This window comes from Rosa rugosa, chromosome 3 (genome assembly GCF_958449725.1).
Source record: "Rosa rugosa chromosome 3, drRosRugo1.1, whole genome shotgun sequence".
In the NCBI taxonomy this organism is placed as follows: Eukaryota; Viridiplantae; Streptophyta; class Magnoliopsida; order Rosales; family Rosaceae; genus Rosa; species Rosa rugosa.
The window spans coordinates 41424127-41436385 of record NC_084822.1 but is presented as its reverse complement, the minus strand read 5'-3'; the positions used below and the strand labels follow the sequence as shown (position 1 = coordinate 41436385).

Sequence of the window (12259 nt, the reverse complement as noted above, 5' to 3'; positions counted from 1 at the left end):
GATTTTGATTCCAGAGCAATTTCGTGCTGATAACGTGTTTAAGAACAAACATAAATTGACACAGAGAGAGAGAGAGTTTAGAGGCAGAGATTGGAGATTGTAATGTGTGTATTATTCTCCTCACATAAGAGGGTATTTATAGGAATACAAAGCTAGTGTGAATGCTCTAAGAGAAACTGTAATACCCGCAATTTTCATTTTCGTTTCATGAATTAGTACGAAATGATTAAAGTGATTTTGCACGAATATTACTCTAATTAATTCATCTTTTTGAATTATCGAAGTCCCGAAACTTTTCTTTTTAACAAAAGCTCGGATTGTGCGATTCAAGAAAAATCGACTTTTCTACGTACGGAATTTTGGAAAACTTCCTTCATGAAAGTTGTAGAGCTCGTCGATACGATCGCGTGCATATGTGGAATGCAATTTTCGGAGCTCGTATGATTAAGTTACGATTATTTGAAATTAGGGATTCTTTTTGAAATAGAAAATTATATTTTCTTCTTTCTTTTTTCTTTTCCTTTCCCTTTCCCCGGTCCCTCCTCTTTCTTTTCTTTCTTTTCCTTTTCTCCCCATGGTGCGCACTACCTCTCACTCTCTCATCCATCAGTTCATGCAACACTAGAATAATATCCAATATTTATTACTTGGTATTTGATTTTGAGTTAGTGGGTGTCGGTGGCAATCATCCTTTCATCACTTTTCTGCTTCTTCTTCTTGGATTCCATGGGGGCAGCAGCAACAAGCAGCCCATTAGGCGTTGTCTACCGCAGAATAAAGAAAGAGAAGAGCAAAGAGTCTTTGCTTTAATTGCGATGAGACTTACCCAGAAGGTCACTTTTGCAAGAAAACAATTATGGCCATTCTTGAGGCACCGGCACCACTCGATACAGATCGCACTACCACCTTCCTGTCTTCTCTTCCTTCTCCATTCTCTTCTCTCTCCACTGAGATTGCTTGCTCGGTCTAGTCGGCCACCGAGTTGACTCACTTCCTCGTCCTCCAGAGCAAGGAGCTCCAGTCCGTGCTCGAAGGATCCGATTCGAAGTTCGTCGACCTGTTTGTAAAAGATTTGAGGTTTTGGTGTTTGAGAAGGGTTTGAGTACTGTGGGTGAGTGAGGGACAGTTCAGAGGTCCAATCCAGTTATAGAGTAATGCTTTGGCTGCTTTGGAAGCTATTGATTTGGATGTGGCTGAGGAGTTCTGCATTTTTGGGAGGACTTCGGATCTGTGGAGTTGAGAAATGAGAGTGAGGGAGTGAGAGTTCGGTGGAGCTTGCAGATTTTGATGTTAATGTGATGATGATGTAGGTGATGATGATGATGATGTGGGTGGTGATGATGGTAATAATGTAAATGGATGCTACCCTTGTGCTGCCGGAATTGGATGCAAACTCATTTTGGCATGATGACAGATTGAGTTACATGAGCATGAGGGCCATGAGGTGCAGCAATCATCGAGTTCATGACCTTGGCAAGATTCGGGATAAGGTGAGAATCCTATCCTTATAAATTAGGAATTCAAGTTAGTTATATTAACTGACTAATTGTTGAAAAATTAGTTATTTATGGACAAGCATGAAATGGCCTTTGTGTGTAGAAAATTATTGTTGTTAGTTAAATTGTCGACGGAGTTGAATTAGTTCGTGGAGTTGAGAAATTGTGATAACAATGGTCTGCATAAACATTTTGTAAAAATGTTAGTGAGTAAAGAAAAGAAAGGTTTATATATATTGGGTGGCCTTAGTAAATTGTAGTGCACCTAATATGTCAAATCGATATCACAATTTTAAGAAATTGTTCGGTAATTTGAGTTAATTATCGAATTAGTCTCGATTGGTCAAAATTGGTCAATCCTGGTCAAACCAGGAAAAGTTGGGTTGAATTGGATTGAAATTGGGAAGTAATGATTCGGAATGCGATTTGTGAGAATCCGACCGTTGGATTTCCGTATATGTGTGGTTTATGAATGATTGCTAAGTCAAGATCATTATTGGACTAGGTGATTGACGGTTTGAGTTGGTGGACGATTGTGGATCGTATTTTGAGCTGAATTGAAGACGCAGCGGGATTATCGAGGTGAGTAAACCTCACGTGGTTCATATTACGAACCCAATACAATTAATTGCTTTATTTTGTTGCAATCATATGAACTATTGTTGGTGTTACTAGACATTCCTGTGTGAATGTCTGTATATATATTATTACGTGAAATAATATGTATTGTTGGAGTTGTGTTGAGTTATTGTTGAGAAACAATATATTGTGAGAGATATTGAGTTTATTGTTGAGAAACAATATATTGTGAGAGGTGTTGAGTTTTATTGTTGAGGAACAATAAATTGTTGTGATCTGTGGAGATCACTAGGTCACGAGGTGACCATGGCATCTATTAGTGAATCACGCTCTCGTACCGGGCTGGTGGTTATTAATAGTATTAAATCGTAATCACGTCTGTGGCCGGACGAGTGGTTACGTTCAGTTAGAGCTCTAGTCTGTCTGCCAAATGTGGAGTGACCTTATGAGTGAAATTGAGAGTAACTCATAAGTGTCAATATATATATGGTAACCTTATGAGGGAAATTGAGAGTAACTCATAAGGGTCTATATATATATATGAGTCTGTCTACCAAATGTTGGGAAATCTTATGAGCGAATTTGAGAGTAACTCATAAGTGTCTATATATATATATGAGAGTGAGGGATCTTATGAGCTAAATTGAGAGTAACTCATAAGTGTCTACATATATATATGAGAGTGAGTGATCTTATGAGCTAAATTGAGAGTAACTCATAAGTGTCTATATATATATATGAGTCTGTCTACCAAATGTTGGGAAATCTTATGAGCGAATTTGAGAGTAACTCATAAGTGTCTATATATATATATGAGAGTGAGGGATCTTATGAGCTAAATTGAGAGTAACTCATAAGTGTCTACATATATATATGAGAGTGAGTGATCTTATGAGCTAAATTGAGAGTAACTCATAAGTGTCTATATATATATATGAGAGTGAGAAAGTAACGTGGGTTTGTGGTAGTCTTGAAATCTAATAAATCAACAGTTCTTTCTTGTTTACTCATACTGGCTGTAAAAAGCTTACCGGGTTTTGTGTTGTTGCAACTCCCGGTACACTATTCAAATTGTGTAGCGGGTAATCCTACAGGACAGGAGAACCAGGACGGTGATCGTGCGGTTAGAGCAATTGTTAGAGTTTTACAACAATTGTAAGTTGTGAGGTGTGTTATGCTCATTTGAGCTTTATAATATATTGTGAGAGTGAATTGTAATAATGAACTCGAAGTTTCGAGATTTGGTTTTTTGTAATTGTAATTATTCAGGTTTCGGATTTGAATTTATCATTCAAAATCCGGGGCGTGACAGTTTGGTATCAGAGCGTAAGGTGCATATTTGGTGATGTGTCAATACCTTCCGAGTGATGGCCCGTCTGCAGCGGATCCCCATCGTGTGCTCTTCGGTATTGGCTAAGTCATTGGGTATGCGTGAGTGTTGGGAGTTGTTTAGGCCGCTAGGTCGTTTAGGGAACGTGAATACCTTCCCTATAGTATTGACTTGGTTAATATGAATTTGTATTTGACTTATACTGTGTTTTAAGTGTTATACGTGTCTTAGCCAAGCATACTATACTCCTTAGGTGATGGAGATTCGAAGGGGTTGTACTTAGAACCTTACAGTTGTCTTGTAGGTTCGTATTGGAATAAGTTCAGTGGCCGCGAGTTACAATCCTTGAGGAATAGGAACCTCTTGATTCAACTCTGTTAAGTCAACGAGGATTGTTTTATGGAAATGAGGTTCTTTTGATTGTTGAAGTGTTTGGTTGAAGACATGGTGTGGACCTATGCACGTACCTAGTGTGGATACGAGTATGAATTGTTATAAATTTTGTCTTCTTAAGTTGGACGTACAGATGTTTAGATGAGGTGTACGTATCAAGGATTAGATATCTTGTTTTATAAAGAGACGTCTTAGTGGAGTTTTGGTAATTGACATGTGATACGTGATTAAAGTGACTCTGAGGCAATTATGCTGACCTTGTGTGAGATTGAATTCTTAGTGTAGACTAAGAAGGTTGTGTGGTGATTTTATATACACTACGTGATGAACTTTTAGAAGGAAAAGTTATGAGTAAAAGTATGGGTTTTTCCCTGATGTCTATAGCAGACTTGTGAATATAGTTTTGTTCAAGTGAATGAAATTGAATTTTGAGGCCTATGTATGGTGCAGGAAGAAGCATGGAGGACATGTTAGAGTCAGGCAAGGGTTTGCCTTTGGTGATTGATTTTAGGTGATATAGTTAAACGCAATTTCAGATATTGATTTTAGTGACTTTGTTAGGTATCCATAGTGGTTCAAGTGAATTACTATGTGATATGGAGTTTGATTCGATTTCTGAATCGCTAAATGTTAGGGATTGAATTGTGGTGAGTTTTTGTTGAAGCAATTGATAGATGGAATTATCGAGATTCTATAAGAGTTGTAAGAGTAACTCTAAAAACGTGGGTTTTTCCTAGCTAACTCAGGATGTGTTTAGCTTTATAAATCCCTAATCCTATCGATGAAATTGTTGTGTTTGGTTTGACTCAGAGGATACTAGCTAGACCTCGATGCGACTTAATTGATTGTTGGATTCTTTTTGAGTGATTGTTTTTATTGCATCATTATGAAAGATGTGTGCAGTAGAGTTGTTTATGGTTTTGAAAACAGTATTGGGTGACCAAGGTTCGATCCTTGGTGTTGTTGTTGGTTAAACAAACAGGAAAGAAAACATGCACACCATCTTATTGAGTTTATATTACAAAAAAAAAAGAAAAAAAAAAGAAAAAAAAAGCGAGGACTATGCTATACTAAGCCTAGTCAGCAGCTCCGGATGGGTTGAGGCTGAGCTCAAGAGAAACGTTTGAGCCACTGTGGTAACCGCCTGAGCCACCAGAATAGTAACCAAAAGCGCTACCTTCCTCGGAAGTAGCCTTCAGGTTACCAAAGACGTCCTCGCCGTGCACGGGGAACAGAGGAAGAGTTTGAACCTCCTGGTGATCTCCTCCTCGTTGTTGCAGGGATGTTTGTCCTCCTGTTGTGTCAAAAGAGTTGGACTGGTATTAGTGTTGAAGTGTGAGGAAGAATATGAAACAAAATTTAAATCAAGAAATCCTTCATTACCAGTAGAATAGGTGGAACCAAAGTTGAGATCAATGGATCTACCATCATCAGTAGAACTAGTGGACCCAAAATTGATGTCAATGGATCCACCAGCTGGCCCAAAATTGATGTCGATGGATCCACCAGCACCAGTAGAACCAGTGGACCCAAAATTGAGATCAATGGATCTACCAGTACCAAGAGAACTAGTTCTCATGGGCACTGGAGCAGCCTGATTACACCTATTCATCTGCTTCTCTCGAGCCCTGACGTTCTGGAACCAAAAGTAAATGTTCTTACCCTCAACATACCCATACTGGTTCAGCTGGAGACAGATCTCGTGAATCTGCTCTGTAGTTGGGCACTTAAATCCCTTGACATAGTAAAGATCCTTGAGGATTCTTATTTGTTCTGGAGTAGGAATCCACCTGGTACGGCTTCGCCAGAAATCCATGTTGGCACTACTTCCAGCTGCTTGGGTGTTTCCTCCCTCCTCTGTTGGTTGCTGTTGTTGTGGTTCCATTTGTTGCGGGGTTTGGAGCTCCATTAGTTGCAGAGTTCGTGGCTCTTGGGTCATGGGGTGAGAGGATGTGGAAATCGAGGAATACATGGTTTAGTGTTTGAGGGAGATTTTGTTAGAAGGATTGGAGTTGTTGAACTGGTGATTGGAGATCTGAGATTCTCAGAGGAAAGATGAGATCGAATCTTCAAAGGGAAGAAAAGATCTGAGAAAGAAGGATTAAGGATTTGGAGGAAAAGATTGAAGATCTGAGAGTGAAAAACTGGGGATTTGAGAAGAGAAAGGCTGAAGAGTTGAGAGAGAAAGGCTTGAGCTCGGAAGAAAATTTCTTTTCTTTTGGAGTGAACAGTTTTTCCCCAGAATGCACCTATTTATAGAACAAGGTGAGCAGATCTCCACCGTTGGATGAACGATCTCAGAATTTGAATCCACGCGTTGGATTAAAGTCATCCGAAAACCCGGAAAAGTTGTTGGCGCGTGGAGAGCGTGTAAGGGGACAGGCCGAACCTCGAGATGCTGTGGCAGACAGCTTTAGCCGAAAGCAGATTTGACTGCCGTAAATCACGGAAGGGATAAGCCGTGACACAAGTGGGCCGTACTTGGGCCTGTCTCGGATCAAGGCATCACTGTAGCTGTGGGTGGAGGCCTGATGGGCCGAGTTTCAGAAACAGTTTTGGACATGATGGGCCGAGTTTCTGAAACAGTTTTGGATGAGTTGGGCCGAATTGTTGAAACAGTTGAAACAGTTGGTTTAAATAAAAGGATTGGTATGGATAATAACGTGAGCAGCCGTGCTCGAGTGGTTGAGTGTACAGTTCGTGTACAAGAGGTCTGAGGTTCGAACCTCGCCTCTCGTTTATTTTTATTATGTTCGTTTATGACATAATAAGTATAAAATTTGTACACATTATATTAAGCACAGCTTGTGCTCCAGTGGTTGGGGGACAAAGGTTTCGTGCGGCAGGTTGAGGTTTCGAACCTTGCCTTCCCCGTTATTTTATTTATGTCACTTATGACATAATAAATATAACACGTGAGCATATATTAATGAAGGCAGCTCTTGCTTCAGTGGTTGGGAGCAAAACCTTCGTGTTCGAGGTCGGGAGTTCGAACCTTACCTCTTACAAATATTTTTGGATCTCGTATATGCTTGATATACGGACGTATATACGGTATGTACGGTATACATAAGTATATACGGTCTGTACGGTATGCATACGTATATACAGTTGTACGGTATGCATACGTATATACGGTCTGTATGGTATGTATACGTATATACGGTATGTACAATTTCATACCGTAGCCGAGCTGGAAGTTGGTGGGCCGATTGGTAGGCCCAAATAGTAAGCCCAAATAGTAAGCCCAAATGGTAGGCCCAAATGGTAAGCCCAATTGTTCGGCCCGAATAGTAGGCCCAAATGTTAAACCCAAAGTGGTTTGGGCCGGTTCGAAATGTGGATGGTCCGATTTCTTCAGGCCCAATTGGCCAGCCCTAGTGCTTAGCCCAAGGATTGAGCAAGCCCAAGTCATCATCATTGGGTGACATAATTTATTGGCGTGCTTTTGGGGATGATTTGTTTTGAGTGATGCATCTCTATGGTTGTGAAGAGTGGTGCATGCTTAAGTTTTACTATGGAGATTTACCGTGATGCTAATTGAGTAGCGAAACACTTTGTGGGAGTGATTACTGTGCTTGTATGCCAGTACAGAGTGATGATCTATGTGAAGATCTATGTGATGATCTATGTGAAGATCTATGTGATGATCTATGTGAAGATCTATGTGAAGATCTATGTGAGGATCTATGAGATGATCCATGTGATGATTTTGTGTAATTGATGTGGAGTGATGTTGAGCAGTTGTTTTGTGAATTTACATTGTGATGAAAGGATTTAGTGGCCATAGAAATGTATTTTTATACAAAGGGCTGAGGCTTTGTAGATTACTACAGATTTGGAAAAGATGGAGATTCTATGGTTAGGTCAACCTTAATCGAGAGGAATTGACTTACGCTCAAATTTCGGGACGAAATTTCTTTAAGGAGGGTAGATTGTAATACCCGCAATTTTCATTTTCGTTTCATGAATTAGTACGAAATGATTAAAGTGATTTTGCACGAATATTACTCTAATTAATTCATCTTTTTGAATTATCGAAGTCCCGAAACTTTTCTTTTTAACAAAAGCTCGGATTGTGCGATTCAAGAAAAATCGACTTTTCTACGTACGGAATTTTGGAAAACTTCCTTCATGAAAGTTGTAGAGCTCGTCGATACGATCGCGTGCATATGTGGAATGCAATTTTCGGAGCTCGTATGATTAAGTTACGATTATTTGAAATTAGGGATTCTTTTTGAAATAGAAAATTATATTTTCTTCTTTCTTTTTTCTTTTCCTTTCCCTTTCCCCGGTCCCTCCTCTTTCTTTTCTTTCTTTTCCTTTTCTCCCCATGGTGCGCACTACCTCTCACTCTCTCATCCATCAGTTCATGCAACACTAGAATAATATCCAATATTTATTACTTGGTATTTGATTTTGAGTTAGTGGGTGTCGGTGGCAATCATCCTTTCATCACTTTTCTGCTTCTTCTTCTTGGATTCCATGGGGGCAGCAGCAACAAGCAGCCCATTAGGCGTTGTCTACCGCAGAATAAAGAAAGAGAAGAGCAAAGAGTCTTTGCTTTAATTGCGATGAGACTTACCCAGAAGGTCACTTTTGCAAGAAAACAATTATGGCCATTCTTGAGGCACCGGCACCACTCGATACAGATCGCACTACCACCTTCCTGTCTTCTCTTCCTTCTCCATTCTCTTCTCTCTCCACTGAGATTGCTTGCTCGGTCTAGTCGGCCACCGAGTTGACTCACTTCCTCGTCCTCCAGAGCAAGGAGCTCCAGTCCGTGCTCGAAGGATCCGATTCGAAGTTCGTCGACCTGTTTGTAAAAGATTTGAGGTTTTGGTGTTTGAGAAGGGTTTGAGTACTGTGGGTGAGTGAGGGACAGTTCAGAGGTCCAATCCAGTTATAGAGTAATGCTTTGGCTGCTTTGGAAGCTATTGATTTGGATGTGGCTGAGGAGTTCTGCATTTTTGGGAGGACTTCGGATCTGTGGAGTTGAGAAATGAGAGTGAGGGAGTGAGAGTTCGGTGGAGCTTGCAGATTTTGATGTTAATGTGATGATGATGTAGGTGATGATGATGATGATGTGGGTGGTGATGATGGTAATAATGTAAATGGATGCTACCCTTGTGCTGCCGGAATTGGATGCAAACTCATTTTGGCATGATGACAGATTGAGTTACATGAGCATGAGGGCCATGAGGTGCAGCAATCATCGAGTTCATGACCTTGGCAAGATTCGGGATAAGGTGAGAATCCTATCCTTATAAATTAGGAATTCAAGTTAGTTATATTAACTGACTAATTGTTGAAAAATTAGTTATTTATGGACAAGCATGAAATGGCCTTTGTGTGTAGAAAATTATTGTTGTTAGTTAAATTGTCGACGGAGTTGAATTAGTTCGTGGAGTTGAGAAATTGTGATAACAATGGTCTGCATAAACATTTTGTAAAAATGTTAGTGAGTAAAGAAAAGAAAGGTTTATATATATTGGGTGGCCTTAGTAAATTGTAGTGCACCTAATATGTCAAATCGATATCACAATTTTAAGAAATTGTTCGGTAATTTGAGTTAATTATCGAATTAGTCTCGATTGGTCAAAATTGGTCAATCCTGGTCAAACCAGGAAAAGTTGGGTTGAATTGGATTGAAATTGGGAAGTAATGATTCGGAATGCGATTTGTGAGAATCCGACCGTTGGATTTCCGTATATGTGTGGTTTATGAATGATTGCTAAGTCAAGATCATTATTGGACTAGGTGATTGACGGTTTGAGTTGGTGGACGATTGTGGATCGTATTTTGAGCTGAATTGAAGACGCAGCGGGATTATCGAGGTGAGTAAACCTCACGTGGTTCATATTACGAACCCAATACAATTAATTGCTTTATTTTGTTGCAATCATATGAACTATTGTTGGTGTTACTAGACATTCCTGTGTGAATGTCTGTATATATATTATTACGTGAAATAATATGTATTGTTGGAGTTGTGTTGAGTTATTGTTGAGAAACAATATATTGTGAGAGATATTGAGTTTATTGTTGAGAAACAATATATTGTGAGAGGTGTTGAGTTTTATTGTTGAGGAACAATAAATTGTTGTGATCTGTGGAGATCACTAGGTCACGAGGTGACCATGGCATCTATTAGTGAATCACGCTCTCGTACCGGGCTGGTGGTTATTAATAGTATTAAATCGTAATCACGTCTGTGGCCGGACGAGTGGTTACGTTCAGTTAGAGCTCTAGTCTGTCTGCCAAATGTGGAGTGACCTTATGAGTGAAATTGAGAGTAACTCATAAGTGTCAATATATATATGGTAACCTTATGAGGGAAATTGAGAGTAACTCATAAGGGTCTATATATATATATGAGTCTGTCTACCAAATGTTGGGAAATCTTATGAGCGAATTTGAGAGTAACTCATAAGTGTCTATATATATATATGAGAGTGAGGGATCTTATGAGCTAAATTGAGAGTAACTCATAAGTGTCTACATATATATATGAGAGTGAGTGATCTTATGAGCTAAATTGAGAGTAACTCATAAGTGTCTATATATATATATGAGTCTGTCTACCAAATGTTGGGAAATCTTATGAGCGAATTTGAGAGTAACTCATAAGTGTCTATATATATATATGAGAGTGAGGGATCTTATGAGCTAAATTGAGAGTAACTCATAAGTGTCTACATATATATATGAGAGTGAGTGATCTTATGAGCTAAATTGAGAGTAACTCATAAGTGTCTATATATATATATGAGAGTGAGAAAGTAACGTGGGTTTGTGGTAGTCTTGAAATCTAATAAATCAACAGTTCTTTCTTGTTTACTCATACTGGCTGTAAAAAGCTTACCGGGTTTTGTGTTGTTGCAACTCCCGGTACACTATTCAAATTGTGTAGCGGGTAATCCTACAGGACAGGAGAACCAGGACGGTGATCGTGCGGTTAGAGCAATTGTTAGAGTTTTACAACAATTGTAAGTTGTGAGGTGTGTTATGCTCATTTGAGCTTTATAATATATTGTGAGAGTGAATTGTAATAATGAACTCGAAGTTTCGAGATTTGGTTTTTTGTAATTGTAATTATTCAGGTTTCGGATTTGAATTTATCATTCAAAATCCGGGGCGTGACAGTTTGGTATCAGAGCGTAAGGTGCATATTTGGTGATGTGTCAATACCTTCCGAGTGATGGCCCGTCTGCAGCGGATCCCCATCGTGTGCTCTTCGGTATTGGCTAAGTCATTGGGTATGCGTGAGTGTTGGGAGTTGTTTAGGCCGCTAGGTCGTTTAGGGAACGTGAATACCTTCCCTATAGTATTGACTTGGTTAATATGAATTTGTATTTGACTTATACTGTGTTTTAAGTGTTATACGTGTCTTAGCCAAGCATACTATACTCCTTAGGTGATGGAGATTCGAAGGGGTTGTACTTAGAACCTTACAGTTGTCTTGTAGGTTCGTATTGGAATAAGTTCAGTGGCCGCGAGTTACAATCCTTGAGGAATAGGAACCTCTTGATTCAACTCTGTTAAGTCAACGAGGATTGTTTTATGGAAATGAGGTTCTTTTGATTGTTGAAGTGTTTGGTTGAAGACATGGTGTGGACCTATGCACGTACCTAGTGTGGATACGAGTATGAATTGTTATAAATTTTGTCTTCTTAAGTTGGACGTACAGATGTTTAGATGAGGTGTACGTATCAAGGATTAGATATCTTGTTTTATAAAGAGACGTCTTAGTGGAGTTTTGGTAATTGACATGTGATACGTGATTAAAGTGACTCTGAGGCAATTATGCTGACCTTGTGTGAGATTGAATTCTTAGTGTAGACTAAGAAGGTTGTGTGGTGATTTTATATACACTACGTGATGAACTTTTAGAAGGAAAAGTTATGAGTAAAAGTATGGGTTTTTCCCTGATGTCTATAGCAGACTTGTGAATATAGTTTTGTTCAAGTGAATGAAATTGAATTTTGAGGCCTATGTATGGTGCAGGAAGAAGCATGGAGGACATGTTAGAGTCAGGCAAGGGTTTGCCTTTGGTGATTGATTTTAGGTGATATAGTTAAACGCAATTTCAGATATTGATTTTAGTGACTTTGTTAGGTATCCATAGTGGTTCAAGTGAATTACTATGTGATATGGAGTTTGATTCGATTTCTGAATCGCTAAATGTTAGGGATTGAATTGTGGTGAGTTTTTGTTGAAGCAATTGATAGATGGAATTATCGAGATTCTATAAGAGTTGTAAGAGTAACTCTAAAAACGTGGGTTTTTCCTAGCTAACTCAGGATGTGTTTAGCTTTATAAATCCCTAATCCTATCGATGAAATTGTTGTGTTTGGTTTGACTCAGAGGATACTAGCTAGACCTCGATGCGACTTAATTGATTGTTGGATTCTTTTTGAGTGATTGTTTTTATTGCATCATTATGAAAGATGTGTGCAGT

At 39.1% G+C, this 12259-nt stretch overlaps 2 long non-coding RNA genes across 2 annotated transcripts; both read left to right on the top strand.

Annotated features, from left to right (window-relative positions):
• The first annotated feature begins 232 nt into the window (after nt 1-232).
• LOC133740219 (uncharacterized) lies at nt 233-3296 on the top strand. The gene is made up of 3 exons (XR_009861074.1): nt 233-1490; nt 2002-2078; nt 3155-3296. It is a non-coding gene; the product is annotated as an uncharacterized LOC133740219 (long non-coding RNA).
• A 2255-nt stretch (nt 3297-5551) lies between these two features.
• On the top strand, nt 5552-10853 carry LOC133735896 (uncharacterized). The gene is made up of 3 exons (XR_009859329.1): nt 5552-9047; nt 9559-9635; nt 10712-10853. It is a non-coding gene; the product is annotated as an uncharacterized LOC133735896 (long non-coding RNA).
• Nucleotides 10854-12259: the final 1406 nt, after the last annotated feature.